General features: G+C 33.4%; 1 protein-coding gene across 1 annotated transcript in view; it reads right to left on the reverse strand.

The window, feature by feature from the left end:
* The window catches only part of LOC123672840 (roundabout homolog 2), a 327,252-nt gene that overhangs the window by 167,704 nt on the left and 143,925 nt on the right, over nt 1-15,623 (reverse strand). The gene's annotated exons all lie outside the window — the stretch shown is intronic.

Consider the following 15,623-nt stretch of genomic DNA (forward strand, 5'->3'; position numbering starts at 1 on the left):
ATTGCTTTTCCAAAGAGGGAAATGGGAATTCTATTTATATTAGTTGGGCTTCCTCGTGTTATTTATCATACAGGCGATTTAGTAAAGGCGGCTTGAAGGTTAAATTTATTTTCAAATTATTACTTTGTTATCATCCATTGTTATTTAATAAATAAGAAAATATTGGGAATATTGGACACAATTTTATTCTATTGTTTAATTTGTAACAACGCCGACGTTTCGAAACAGTTCGTTTCTTTTTCAAGGCTAAAAAATATAAATAAATATATAAGGCATACAATATGACATAACATGATAACACATTACCTAGTTACGACAAACAATATTGTACGTTTATTAAAATCATTAAGACAATCTTCAAGGAATCGAAATTCTTTTACACCGCAGATAATCAACATCAACATCCATTAAGTTATTTCCAATACGACAATGACATAAACATATGATTACGATAAAAATATTAAATGGACTTAACACTATTGACGTGGCCAGCACTCATCTTCTAATTATATTGTTATAAATCGTGCTTAGGTGTTGTACATCTTCTCTATGATTAACTGTGTTATTTACTTTTATATTAATCATTTCGCTTATATTTCTTTTATAACCAACCTCTTCCCTATCAAGAATCTGTACATTATCAAAATCAAATTTATGGCTCGTAGTCATTTGATGTAAAGTTAAAGCTGTTTTATTAAAATTTATAACACTCTTACTATCATATTTATGTTGTTTAATTCTATCTCGTAAATATTGTTTTGTTTGGCCAATATAACACTTGTTACAGTCAGCGCAAGGTATCTTATATACTAATCCCGATTCTAAGCTATGAGGAGTTTTATATTTTAAATAGGTGAAAAATTTTCTTGTGGTGAGTAAATTATAGAAAACACACTTGACATTTAATTCCCTCAACACTAAATTTACTTTATGAGAAAGGCCAGGTAAGTACGGAAACTTGAAGTACGAAGTAACAACTGCGTTGGAAGGAACATCAACTATATATCCAACATTAGAAGTGTGTTTACTTATTGTTCTATTTATCAAGTATAAGGGATAGTTATTCTGCTTTAAAATGTCTCTAACCCTATCTAAGTTCTTCGTATGAAATCTTTTGTTACTTAACTCTAATGATCTTTTTATCAAATTACCCATTATATTAATTTTTTGTTGCATGCTGTGAGTGCTGAAGAAATTTATGCATCTATTAGTACTTATCGGTTTGGTGTACCAATCTGTGATAATACCAGAGTTTTTTCTAATTATTAACAAATCCAAAAAAGGTAAACTATTATTTTTCTCTACTTCAAGTGTAAACTGTATTTTAATTTTAATTTTAAATTTTTAATTTTAATAAAACAGCTTTAACTTTACATCAAATGACTACGGGCCATAAATTTGATTTTGATAATGTACAGATTCTTGATAGGGAAGAGGTTGGTTATAAAAGAAATATAAGCGAAATGATTAATATAAAAGTAAATAACACAGTTAATCATAGAGAAGATGTACAACACCTAAGCACGATTTATAACAATATAATTAGAAGATGAGTGCTGGCCACGTCAATAGTGTTAAGTCCATTTAATATTTTTATCGTAATCATATGTTTATGTCATTGTCGTATTGGAAATAACTTAATGGATGTTGATGTTGATTATCTGCGGTGTAAAAGAATTTCGATTCCTTGAAGATTGTCTTAATGATTTTAATAAACGTACAATATTGTTTGTCGTAACTAGGTAATGTGTTATCATGTTATGTCATATTGTATGCCTTATATATTTATTTATATTTTTTAGCCTTGAAAAAGAAACGAACTGTTTCGAAACGTCGGCGTTGTTACAAATTAAACAATAGAATAAAATTGTGTCCAATATTCCCAATATTTTCTTATTTGTTATTTTCAAAATCAAAGGTGATATATGAAAAGGTAGCCAGCAAAATGGATTGAATTGCCGCCCCTCAAATATAGGCGCCTGAAACGGTCACTTCTCTTTTTCACCCCTAAATCCGGTTCTGATTGGACAGTATTTTCGCAAGCAAACATTGAATGATATTGTAACGGTACATATACGATGAACAAACATGCAAAAACCACCAGTTAATATCTCAAATTTTAATCCTTCGATTGGAATATTAAATTCAAGGGCTTGAAATTATTTTGGATAACTTACGTTAGGTTGCCGATGGTTGTAATTTACTGGTAGGTATGTGATTTTACTTATCGACGTCTCCATAATGATAAATTCAATTTCGCAAAAGTTGAAACTAAAAATAACAAAATTTCAATATGAAGGATTTTGCAGTAAGAGATTTCATTTTGAATATCTCGTTACCTGTAAAGCTGTCTTTTCAAGCTCTCATATTTCAACGTGTGACAAGTAAAAACTACACCATTACTAAATATGGAAACATGGAATTCATTAAAATTCACTACAAAAATGGTGAGAATTTTGAAGTCACAGTTCGCAAAAATAAGGCACCTTTGGGTCGTCGTGAAGCACCTTCTTGGTCGGCAATAGTGAAACTTTTGGAAGAATTTGAGCTGATGGGACAAGTTACTGATGTAAATAATCGAAACGAAACCGTGTGTGACGCTCAAGAAAAACTTGTAACCCGTAGTGTTGACCAAAACCCAGGTTTGTCGATTATGGCCGGAATTGGAATATATTGGTGTGGACGACATTTATTTCAACAAGACGGTGCTACATGCCGCACAAGTAGCGAAATTATAGCAATTTTACGAAAAAAGATTCTTGGCCGTGTTATACCTTGAAGAAGTTATCACAATTGACAACCGAGATCTTGTGATCTAACACCTTTAGATTTTTTTCTTCGTGAAAGATAAGGTCTATGTCAGTACTCCTCAATCGATTTGAGACCTTGCAGATGCAATTCGTGAAGTTATCGTAAACATACAGCCGCAAATGTGAAAATTTTTCACTGAAAATTCAAGAGAAATGTTGAAAAAAAAACTTAAAATTGCTGTGATGAAAGAGCCTTCCCGTGTTGAGAATTTGTGTTAAGTACATAGTGTTTTAAATCTGGAGATACAAAGAAACATGGGCGCCCGCAGAAATTTTTCTCAGGGGGGGCAAAATGAAAATTATTCAAAAACGATAAGGCGTCCACGATTGTCATTGAAAACCGGAAAATTGTTGTGAATCCATTACTTTCTTTTTTCCTTGCCCTTTGGATTGAGAAAGTTATATTGAGGGTGTTGTGCTGAAAAATGAGATAATCAAAATTTCAGGGGGGGCCATGGCCCCCCCTGGCCCCCCCCTGCGGGCGCCCATGCAAAGAAAATTTGATATTCTAAGAAAAAACAGCTGCCCACAAACGCGTTGTTTTCGAGATATACTGAGTGCTTTTTGTAGTCTCAACTTTTCGTGATGATTAAACCAACTTATAAAATCTTTATTAATCTTTCCTACATATAATAATATCAAAATAAGTATCAAAACTTATAATCACATAATTCATTCATCACAGCTTACTAACTGAATCTTTATAATAATTTGGATTTTCCTGAGGATTACAAGAGAATTGTTTGAAATGTTGTTCTCGAAATGGGTAGCAAATACGACAGAACTAAAAGCATCTACTGAACCATAGTTTTCTTATATTTTTCTTGACTACCAGCGGTCAACCAAAAAAATTTCTAGAGGAAAGATATTTCAGAAAAAGTATCAGCCTTCAGATTTGCAATCAAAATTAGCATATCTTCAACACCCTGTATCTCAAAGACAAAGCCTTTTCGGGCTCTTGTTTACAGAATTTTTTTTTCTTAAAATGATCCGAGTAATCTGTCATTTTTGTTTCTACCTCCAATGCATAGAAAAGTGATGTTAATCTTCGTGCAGAATTTGGTGTAGATATGGTCGTCAAAATGATTAAAAAGTCGAGCAGAACATCGAAAAAAACCTAATATTGAGATCTGATTGAGTTGAGATTTTGCAAAATTTTGTGCTGATACGTCGTCACAATCATAGAAGACGAATACCGAATATCGACAAGAAATGAGGAAAGCAATCATGAGATTTCGGAGCTCTTGCGCGCTTGTTCATTAATGCGCCAATTGCACAAAGTTGTAACTGTACAGCAGTGCTTCCCCCATTTTATTTCAGGAAATCGAATTGAAAACTTTGCTTAATCGACAACACTGACAACACTGGAAAAAACTTCATTTAATTGAATTTAATGATCGCGAGATTTTTTAAATTATACTCACTGAAAAACCATTTTTATATTTTAGCGACATGAGCAAGTGATTAGAGATTTGCCACTAGAAAACGAGCCGTTGCTATGGTATTTTGCAACTATGAAACACTCGAGTGAAATAGTCGACCAGAAACGGTTTTTTCTTGTGTGGCACCGACAAACAGAAATATCAAGTGTACAACCACTATCGATCAAGAATTTAAAGGTCCATATGGAAGCTGCCTTAGTCAATAAACAGCTGCATCCACTCTCTAAGTCGTTGAAAACTGGACCAAACGAATATCCTGTGGTGAAACCAGGTGTTATTAGTTATTAGTTATTCTTCCATAAGTACCTGGAATAATTGTTTTTAAATGTGAAACACTTGGAATGAGAATTTTCAGAAATATTTTCAACGTTTCTTTTCTTGAATAGAGCTCTTTCAAAAGGCAAAGTGGATTTTAGACGAAATATTTCCGTTCTGCGGTAATAACGCCAGGATTTTTATCTTCCCAGTTCAAAATTATAAATTTCATATATGTGACAACTGAGGTGTAATGTGTTCCAGATTTAATGCATATAATTATGATTAGAAGTCATAAAGTGCCATAAAGGGGCCCGTTCAGGAACGAAATGCCTTGAACGTGATGGTTATTAGTCAAACAGAGGTAGGTTTTATGAATTCCAGCGTCGCGTTCAACGATAGCAATATTTCCAACCTCTTTATTTTCATATGGAGTGCATTTTTCATGTGATTTTTTCAATTATTAGATTTTACACTCTCAGAACATAAATTTTGTTTTTTTTTAAATCAATAATCAGAGTCATCGTGAGTTATTAACGAGTTATGGTATAGATACATAATTAATTTTAACGAGTGGAATAATTTTGGATTCATATAAATGATGGTATTCATTCGATTGATGTGGAAAAACTGAACCATAGTACGAAATTTGGATAGTAGAGATGAATTTTGTAATCGGGCAGACCTATATCGAATTTCCTCGCAAATAATTATCGAATTTCATTATCACGATACAAAATTATTCAACCATGAATTTCCATGAAAATGATGTTGATTTAATTCATGGAATTTCATCGAGTACCGATTAGTTTCAGTGAACACTCTGCAAATTATATGGTTTGCATTTATATGAAAGTTTTTTGCAGCTCAAATGGAAAGGGTAGAAACTTTTCACTTTCTTTGGGGCTGATGAAGCATTTGTTAAGTAGATTAATCTAGATGAAAACTGTTGTGGGCACTTGTCAGTTGAATTTTCTGGAATTAATATGAAAAAACTGAGAACCTGTTTAATTGACGGTTCTCAAATAAGGCAACTTGTTAAAGACCCAAAATTCACTACATCAATAAACGGGACTGCATGTAACGCTTGGTGTTCATTTGGGAAAAATTATTACTTCCACAGCCATCTATATACACTGCGAAAAAGAATTAACGCACATTATGGAAATCTCAAATTTATTCTACAACTGAAGGTGTTCTCAATGATAATTATTTTCATCAGAATTATGCATGCATATGTTATCCACTTTCAAAGTTTTTCTTCAATACATATGTTTTTTCTCAGCATGAATAAAAAAAGATGAGATTATCAAATTTTGAATGTATTGGCTCCATTCTGAAATCAGTTGTTCTCGATCAATTCTAGTGATCAATAGTTTTTCTTTCGTTTGATTTTCTACACTCGACCGCTATGCAACGCGAAACACGCAATTTGACCCAAGAGGAAGGTGCCCAAGCGGTAGTTTTGCGAGAAGAAGGGTGGACATACACAAGAATTGCAGAAAGGTTTGGAGTTTCCCATACAACTGTGTCCAGAATGTTGTAGCGATTCAGGGAGACAGGAATGAATGTCCGAAGACCAGGACAGGGTAGACCACGGGTAACAACTGCCATTCAAGAACGTTACTTGAGAGTTTCTACGTTGAGACAACGGTTTGCAACCGCTCGCCTCCTTCAAAATCAGCTTGAGCAAACTCATGGGGTGCAAATTAGCACTCAGACAATAAGAAATCGCCTCAGAGAATATGATTTAAGGCCTCGTGTCGCGGCAAGAGGCCCAGCTCTTACCCAAGCCCATCGAAGGGCACGTTTGGATTTTGCGAGAGAGCATATCCATTGGAAAGAGGCTGATTGGAAAAGAGTGCGCTGAGCATATCTTTCATGTGGACGTCTGTATACAAGGGAACGTCGATCACAATGGTAGAGGCAGAATCTAGACTCATCTGTGAAGAGAACTTTTTCCCAATCAGCCTCTTCCCAATGGATATGCTCTCTCCAAAATCCAAACGTGTCCTTCGATGGGCTGGGGTAAGAGCTGGGCCTCTTGCCGCGACACGAGGCCTTAAATCTTATTCTCTGAGGCGATTTCTTATTGTCTGAGTGCTAATTTGCACCCCATGAGTTTGCTCAAGCTGATTTCGAAGGAGGCGAGCGGTTGCAAACCGTTGTCTCAACGAAGAAACTCTCAAGTAACGTTCTTGAATGGCAGTTGTTACCCGTGGTCTACCCTGTCCTGGTCTTCGGACATTCATTCCTGTCTCCCTGAATCGCTACAACATTCTGGACACAGTTGTATGGGAAACTCCAAACCTTTCTGCAATTCTTGTGTATGTCCACCCTTCTTCTCGCAAAACTACCGCTTGGGCACCTTCCTCTTGGGTCAAATTGCGTGTTTCGCGTTGCTTAGCGATCGAGTGTATAAAATCAAACGAAAGAAAAACTATTGATCACTAGAATTGATCGAGAACAACTGATTTCAGAATGGAGCCAATACATTCAAAATCTGATAATCTCATATTTTTTTATTCCTGCTGGGAAAAAACATCTGTATTGAAGAAAAAAGGTTGAAAGTGGATAACATATGCATGCATAATTCTGATAAAAAATAATTATCATTGAGAACACCTTCAGTTGTAGAATGAATTTGAGATTTCCATAATGTGCGTTAATTGTTTTGCGCAGTGTAGTTCGCTTTCTAGAAACTTGGGCGGTGTTAGTGAACAGCAGAGGGGAAGAGGAGAAGTTAAGACATTAATCCTATGAAAGTGGACAATGCGATGTCCACATGATGACTGACTAGTGTTGGAGCCTTCAGCGAAAATATTTCACTAATTCCATCCATAGTAGAAAGTTATTTTTTTTAAGTGATGAGTGACGTATGTAAATTCTGTAATAAATACCCAAATACATGATTTTCTTCAAACTTCCAGTAGTAAAGTGAACTAAGCACAATTTGAAATTTAAAATTGCTGAATGTAGTACATCTAAAAGATCGATCTGTGTTTTTGGATTCCACTCATTTCGAAACGTGAACTGAAAATTTCAAGTGATTTTATTTCAATGAATTTTCGGAATCGACTGCTAAGGTCATTAGCCATTCTTAGCCATTCACGATTGCTGTATACATGCGAAATGTGGAGAAATATAGAAAATATAAATATATGAGGAAACATAAAGATATAATTAAAACGATACAAATACAGATAAAATTGTAGGAATATAGATAAACTATAAAAATGTAGAGATAAAATTGTAGCAAGTTGTATCGAAATAGAACAATGTTAATCAATGTTTTGATTTGAATGTCTAAAAGAATAAATAAATGAATAAGCGACCATATTACGAAACATTGTACGTACACAATTGGAATAAAAGTTCAAAAATCTCTTTTGGGGTTGAGTAAGTTAATTTTTTCTTTCAATAATTGTATTCGATTAAGAAATTACTGTGAACTTAAATTTTCAAGGGGTGCTAAAATTAGTTTTCCTCGAACGTTTCTTGAGGATTATTATTGAAAATAATAAACCAAAATGGTTCCTATACCCTCCTCAAATCGCCAACGGGGCAAAGAAGAACATATATTCCTCACCGACCGAAAATTGGCCATTGTCGACCCAGAGATAACGTAAGGCACGAGTAGATGGGGCCATGTCAAATTTATTCTTTCACAAAGGTGACGTTAAGCATAAATTCGGGGAAACTGCCTTCGCTGCAGGGCACCAGGCAATATCGTATTTCCCAAAAGACCTAAGTGCTGAACGGGATACGTTATAGTGAAGAATTTCATTTCTCGGAAGTGGAAGCAGTTGGAAAATGCATCCTGGAAAAGTCACCGTTTATCACGAAGTGAACCCATTACGAATTTCGATGGATGTGTAGGGGTGAAAATCGTATTCAGGGAAAGCAGTTCGAAGTTTCCACTCTATTCGATATTATATCCTAGAGGAGGGGAACAAATTATGGGATAATATTCGTGCATTCGGGTGATATTGACTCGGCCAAATCTGCCATTCCTGTTTAATCTCACAGAGGGAATTTCAGACAGGAGAAATATATTGAAAATAAAAAATATTGTGGAATATATGAAGGATTTGAAGATTCAATGAAGGAGAGTTACTCAGCAAAGTTATCTCATAACATTTAACACTAAAAATATTTGACTTTTTTGTAATGGGTATTATTGTTGTGTTGGTGAATCATCGATGTATTATCTTAAAGCTACATATGAAGGAGCGACTTTTCGAACGCATGAGTGTTGGAATTGCCTTTTGCAACAAGTATTAAAAGTTATTTTCTCTTTTTCAGTCCAGTTTTGTCAAATATTGTCGGAATTCAATGCAAAATTCAGATTATACATCCTAGTGACTTTAGTATTGTATCTTGGCAGTTGGTGTGACTGTTACGAACATTGACAGATTGAGGAATTTGAATTTGAATCGTACGTTTCGAATTTTGAAATAATTTATGTAGGTATACGCATTACATTTGTGAATTATATCTGACGAAATCAATTTAACACCACCAGAATCAAGAGAAATTGCGAATAATGTTGCAAATCATTTCAGTATATCCAAATTATATTACATTGACAATTGACGTGATGTTGAAATTTGGTAGGATCGGAAGTCAGCACTGTTGTAAGTACTGTACCTAATGAACTCATTACGATACTGAAATAGAGAAAATATATTATACAATACAATACAATAATTGAGTAAATTAAAAGAAGATCTCCCTAAAGGAGTGAATCACTATTTAGTTATTCATGAGATTTTGAATAGCCCGCGATCTGGACTGTTGTCACTTTTGAATCTGTCATTTTTTTGTTATTTGTCACGTACAACTATGCCATTACTTAAACTGGAACGTTTCAACAACGCATTAAAATTTAGAAAACATCTGTCATGAAGAGTTGTTTACTGTCAGTTTCAGATTCAGTTCGTTTTATTCTACACATATGTATTTCTATATAAGTATGGACGTTCTTCTTATACAGGGTGTACACTTTTAAAACGGCCTAACTTCAAGGGAAGATTATACAAGCGATTTGCAACAAAAAATGTCGAAATGTTGGTGGTTATTCTTCAATTCAACATTTTTTGATTTCACGAAATTTATCACTTTTTTCCATAAAACCAATTATATTTTATTCATTTCTGCATCCTCATCGAATTTGATCATATATTCCGAAAGTGCATTAAATTTTCCTTAATATGAGCAGTCATGAGTGGCAAAAGATTTTTACTGACGAGTATGGTGAAGTGGTGAATACAAATATTCTGAAGAATATTCGAATATGGCGGCAACCGAAATGACTCATGATGTGTTTTGAACACACTGAAAATAGTCAACAAAATATAGTTTTTTCAATTTTCAACCACCCAATGACAAAATATGACCCCAAACTGTGAAACTGGAATATATTCCCTCACGAAAAATTATTACACCAGTTTAGATTTTACAGAACCATTCTGCAAATTGATTACATTGTATAAACAAGCGATATTTTGAAATAAATCAGTTCGACGTTTCAATTTTTTTTTTGTGATAGATTACTATCTATTCATAATCGCAGATATGGAATTTGTGCGAAAACTAAAGGTTTTTCAAATTAGAAATTTCATTTTGAATAACCCGCTATCTCGGCTTTTGAAGCTGTCATCATTTGACATTCTACAAGTGAATACTACGTTATTAGTATAAATGAAATGAGACATGCTTCAACAATGCATGTGAATTGTTGAAATTCACTACAAAAAAGGTAGAAACTTCACAGTTCATATGTCGGTGGGCTAATAAATCACCCTGGTAATCAGAGGAAAAGAATTTTTATGATTTGTTCTCACTACTTATTGTAAAGTAGCTAAATTATCACAGAATACTTGAAAATCATAAAATATGTCGGTCATCGAGATGACTCATGGTGTGTTTAAACGCACTGAAGATCGTCAGTCTCAAAAGTTATTTCAACGACCCAATGACAGCAGTCTACAATCAAGATCATATTAGAGTATAATTAAGAATTATAAAACTACAGTTTAGACTGTAGGCTTTTGAAAATTTGTTACTAAAGAAATGCAGGAAATATATACTGTGAACGAAGAACATTTTGAAATAAATAAATTTTTTTTTCAGCATTTTAATCTTATTCTGTGAAATTATACTGAATATTGGCAATTCGTGCGAAAACCACATTTCTTACTCGTAAAGTTGTGTCAAACATCCACAATTGATATGAATATTCGTTTTCCTCAACGCGAACTATGATAGTATCGTTGAAAAATGGCTTTCTTTAACTATTTTAATGGACCACTAATAGAACTAATAAATAGAAATGAGTGTCTATTTGATCGAAAGATTCTTCAGTAGATTATCCGCTAATGCGGTTTGAGAGATATATTATAATACAAGGCGCCGTTAGTTAAAACGAAAGTGATAGATCGCTGACCTACAAATATTCTTTTCATATTTGTCGCCGCTATTCGAAAGTACCTGCCTTTTTGGTCGAACAAAAAAGGAGAGAGCAAAGCCGTCCATATATGTATTGCGCTTTTTGTTGATTAAAATAACAAGCCGCCACTATTACAGTTTACGCCATGACTTATGTAGATATATCATATAATTCTGAAACAACAAATGCAAATTTTGAAATTAATAATGGGATTTAATTTTTATAATGATATCGATATTATGTCATCAGGTTATTTCGCTAATTTGAAGCCTCTAGCATTCCTTAATCGGATATATAGATTATTTTTAACAAGACGAGGCTATACGTGCCTGCACACAAGCAACGAAACAATCGCGTAGTCATTCAACAAACGGAATTAGAAGATATGGAGTTGGAAAACGTTTATTTTCAACAAGACGGCGTTACGTACCAAAAAAGTAACGAATCAATCGCAATTTTGCAAGAAAAGGTTACAGGCTGTGTTATTTCTCGAAGAGGTGATCACAATTGGTCACCGTGATTGAATACATTTTTCTTTAGGGCCACGTGAAAAATAAGGTTTATGCCAATGTCACAATCGATTCAAGACCTTAAAGATGAAATTCGTGAAGTTATTGAGAAAATACAGCCGCAAATGAGCATACAACTCCGATTTTTATAATAAATAAAAGAGATCTCTTTCCGGAAAATCCTAAAATGTGTCAGTTATTTTATGTGTGACAAAGTTAATTTTTTCTATAGAAAAGGCGTTGTCAACTGTAGGCATTTGAAACAATATTCTAAATTGAAAACTATTCTAGAGTAAGAGCCTAATGTATTTGAAGTAATCTTCAGTACGGAATACTTTGAAATAATAATTGGTTTCATTACTTAAGTATATTAATATGATTTTCATGAAAGGAAATGGTTGAATCAATAATAAAATCAAATAATTTCGTAGATGATATTTGATTGTTTATGGGAACTTCAAGAGACGTCACAGGTTACATACTTCTTTGAGTTCTACAGTTTTTATTATATTGTGATTCATTGGAATATAAATACCGAGAAATATTTCAGTAATGAATGAAAAAATATTAAATCATAGTGTAGGACATAGGTAAGTATATATTCCACACAAAGTAATATACAAATACCAGTTACTTATCCACCCTCAGTGAATTGCATAGAAAATCAGTTAATTGAGACATGAAAATACTCCCAAAAATATTTCAATATCATTCATGATGGCCTCCAAGCAATATGAAAATTTGTTGTCCAAAATGTTGCAGGTAATCAAAAGTATAAACTTTTTACTCTGACTCTTCTACGTTCCGATGAATAATTTCTAGGAAACTTCCCTCTTCTTTACCCCTGATATTGAAATTAAAAAGTTCACAAGAGTGTTCAGTCATTGAGTTGTCTCAACTTCACATTCAGTGGTTTTCCAACATCAAAAGTTTCATACTTTAATTGAATGGCCTTTCCACGGAGTGATAATTAATAAAGTTTTTTGTTTCTTACCTCAGATCCCGCTATATTTCAAGAAGGCAAATAAATACCTCCTTTCATAAGAAATAAATAGCGTTTGTTACATTTCTCATACTGCAATAAATAAATTTTTTTGTCCACATATTCAGCTCTATACGTGTCAGGGTATAACAAAATTCATAATAACATCAACAACTCATTGACTTCATGGTTGAACCAATTTTTCGATAAGTCTTTTATGTTTACACTATCCAATTTTACAATTATTGGCAGTATGAAGGGCATAATAGTTGATGTTTCAGAAATCTAAAAAAAAAGTGAGAAATAATAATCGTTTATCGTCTGACAAATTAGTTAGGAGCCTTCATGAATTAGCAGAAAATATACAGATTGTTTCCGAATTAGACGTGAACCTTTGAGGAGGTGATATTATTACCCATTTGCTGTCGATTGTGCCATATTTATTCATAACCTTAAATCAATGGTTTCCAAAATTTGGAGTTCTTCGAGTTGTTTTTTAAAAATTTCCCCATCTTACTTCATTCTTCGACAATTTTTTCTACGTTTAACAAGTTTGATTTAAATTATGGATTATTTCCATCAGAAAAGAATATGATATGTATGGAAAAAGCAAAATTATGCTGTATTAGAAGTTGAATAACAATTTGAATGATTTGAAAGTAGGTATATGAAGAAAAGAAAAATGAATTTCTAATATACTCGTAAATGTGCCTGCAAATTTCGATTTTCACTTTTTATGTATGACAAAATTATTTTAAAAATTTGCCAAATTTCTTCTTTATGCTCTAAAAAGTTTTCTTTAGAATGCAGGCACTGGTTAAAGTTTTAGTAGATTTTGATTTGAAAGGAAAAAAAGCAAAGAGAGGAAAGTAATGAATGAAATGTCATTTATTGCAACTCGAAATTTCAATAGAAAATGTATTTATAAATTATGTTTGAAATGACCTCCACCATTCCATATACAAGCACGTGACCTCTTTCTTATTTCTTCACTTGTTACCTTCCGCCTAAAATTTACTTTCAATCTTCTCGCTACTTTGTCTATTCTAACGGTGTCAGATCCGGACTTCTCGCTGGCCACAAAAATAATCCAAAATTTCCATAAAAGTCGGTCAACGTAGAAAAAATTGACGAAAAATGAAGTAAGGTGAGAAATCTTTTAAAAATCTCAAGAACTCAAATATCTCGTACACTGTTGACTTTTGGTTATCACTAAATATGGCTCAAACGACAGCAAATGAGTCATACTAACACGACCTCCAAGGTTAACGTCTAATTTGGAAATACCCTGTATACACGATCTCCGACGTTCTATGCCGATTTAAATTTATAGTGGAAACAGAAAAGAAAAGAAGAAAGAATAAAGACATATTCTCCAATGAAAAAAATTCAAATTTCAATCTGCTATTGTATTTCTTTTCCTCGAACCACTTCAAATGAATGGAAATGATAAACCAAACTTCCAGTGAATCGATAGAATTCTTTTGAAGTTCGAGTTGAACCATTCTGGTCAAACAAAATTATGCAGATGTAGAGCTGAGCTGAAAGTTCCAGTTGAAAAAACAGACGGCGAACCAGTAAGGATTTACTGCAGGTTTTTGAACCCGCAAAATGGTTTTTGTAGGAAAAAATTGAAACGACGAATCTGGATACCTATCTACTATTTTGCATAATGTATGCTGGAAATTTGGGTCACTAATATGTCATCTACATACAGTAAAGGGAATTTTTGATCGACTCTCAATTTCGGATGCTCTCCGGAATTAACATCCAGTGAATCTTTTTCGAGTTCGTGGTCGCATATTCATATAGTTGATGGACGGATGCATTAGGACATCCTCTTTCATCAGCATCTCTTTCGGTTTCAATTTTCCAGTATATTATGATGTTATCTCTGATATTATATGGGGGAAAAATGTTCTAGAAATTAGAGAGCATATATTTTATTCCCTGCCGCGAACTGTACTGAGTGATATTGAGGTCTTAGGGTTAGTTTAATAATAATAATAATAGTTTTTTGAAAATAAACATTGATCGCAGATGCATTGGTTACAATTAAAAAAAAAAACATTGGAAAAAATCAGTGAAAAATTACACAGGCCAACAAAATTGAAAAAAATGTATTTTATCAGCTTGAAATCTTTGAAATAAGGGTTGATTGATGTGAGCCACAAATCAGGAAAAATATATCTAAATAGAAATTTCCTAATGAAAGTTAGCCGAGAATAGGCCTGAAGTTCATCATTTTATAGTTTTGTTTCAAAACATTGGACTAAACAATTACATCCACTAGATGTGAAAATCTTTCAGTTTCTAATATTACATTTTTTCGTCGAAGAGATAAAAATCTGCTGCCGTTTTTCGCTAAGGAAAAATATGGTATTCTGTAATTATATGAAAGTACTCTCAACAAAAAAAAATTACAAAATAAACTGCAGACGATTTGCACCTTTTTATCGACATTTCAGAACAGAAATTTGTTCTACTACTGGACTATTCAGGTATGGATTTCACAGCCCGAATTCAATCACATGTCAAACAAAACTGTCATCCGAAGCGTCATATGTTTGGTTGAAGGTTAGTCATTTATTAATATAGGTCGTTCATCTACTGCCGAACGTGTGAATATGTATAGTGAAAACTTACTACAAAATAATACGTCCATTTGAGCGTACAAATGGTACATTCTGCCAGTTAACACAGTGCTCAAATATTACATGTAAATTGTACGTCAAGCGTCATTTTGGGTTTCTGAAACGCAGTTGGATTTTGCTTTTCAAGTTAAAAGCTCCAGATAACATAGATTCGTTAATTAAACACTTTACAACATTTCAGAAAACCAAATGGATTTGACATTGCTGTTAAGTTGAATGTTGTATTAGTTGAACAAAGATTTGATCAGTCTTTCAGAAACCGGGGGTGAATCTGTTACTGATGTCTTGAGATGTAAGATCGACCAAAAATGTTGCTGCTGTAAGTGAAAGTGTTGAAGAAGATCCAAATTTATCCATACTTCTGTGCGAATAACATTTGGGCCTCCCTTACGGCACGCTATGGCTCATTTTCTACTTGTTACATATAAAGTTGAGCTTAATGAAGCAATTTGTAGAGGCTCTTGATAAGAATGGGTCATGTTTCGCATATATAGTGTTAAAAATGCATCAGTTGAGCACA

Source organism: Harmonia axyridis, chromosome 2 (assembly GCF_914767665.1).
Source record: "Harmonia axyridis chromosome 2, icHarAxyr1.1, whole genome shotgun sequence".
In the NCBI taxonomy this organism is placed as follows: Eukaryota; Metazoa; Arthropoda; class Insecta; order Coleoptera; family Coccinellidae; genus Harmonia; species Harmonia axyridis.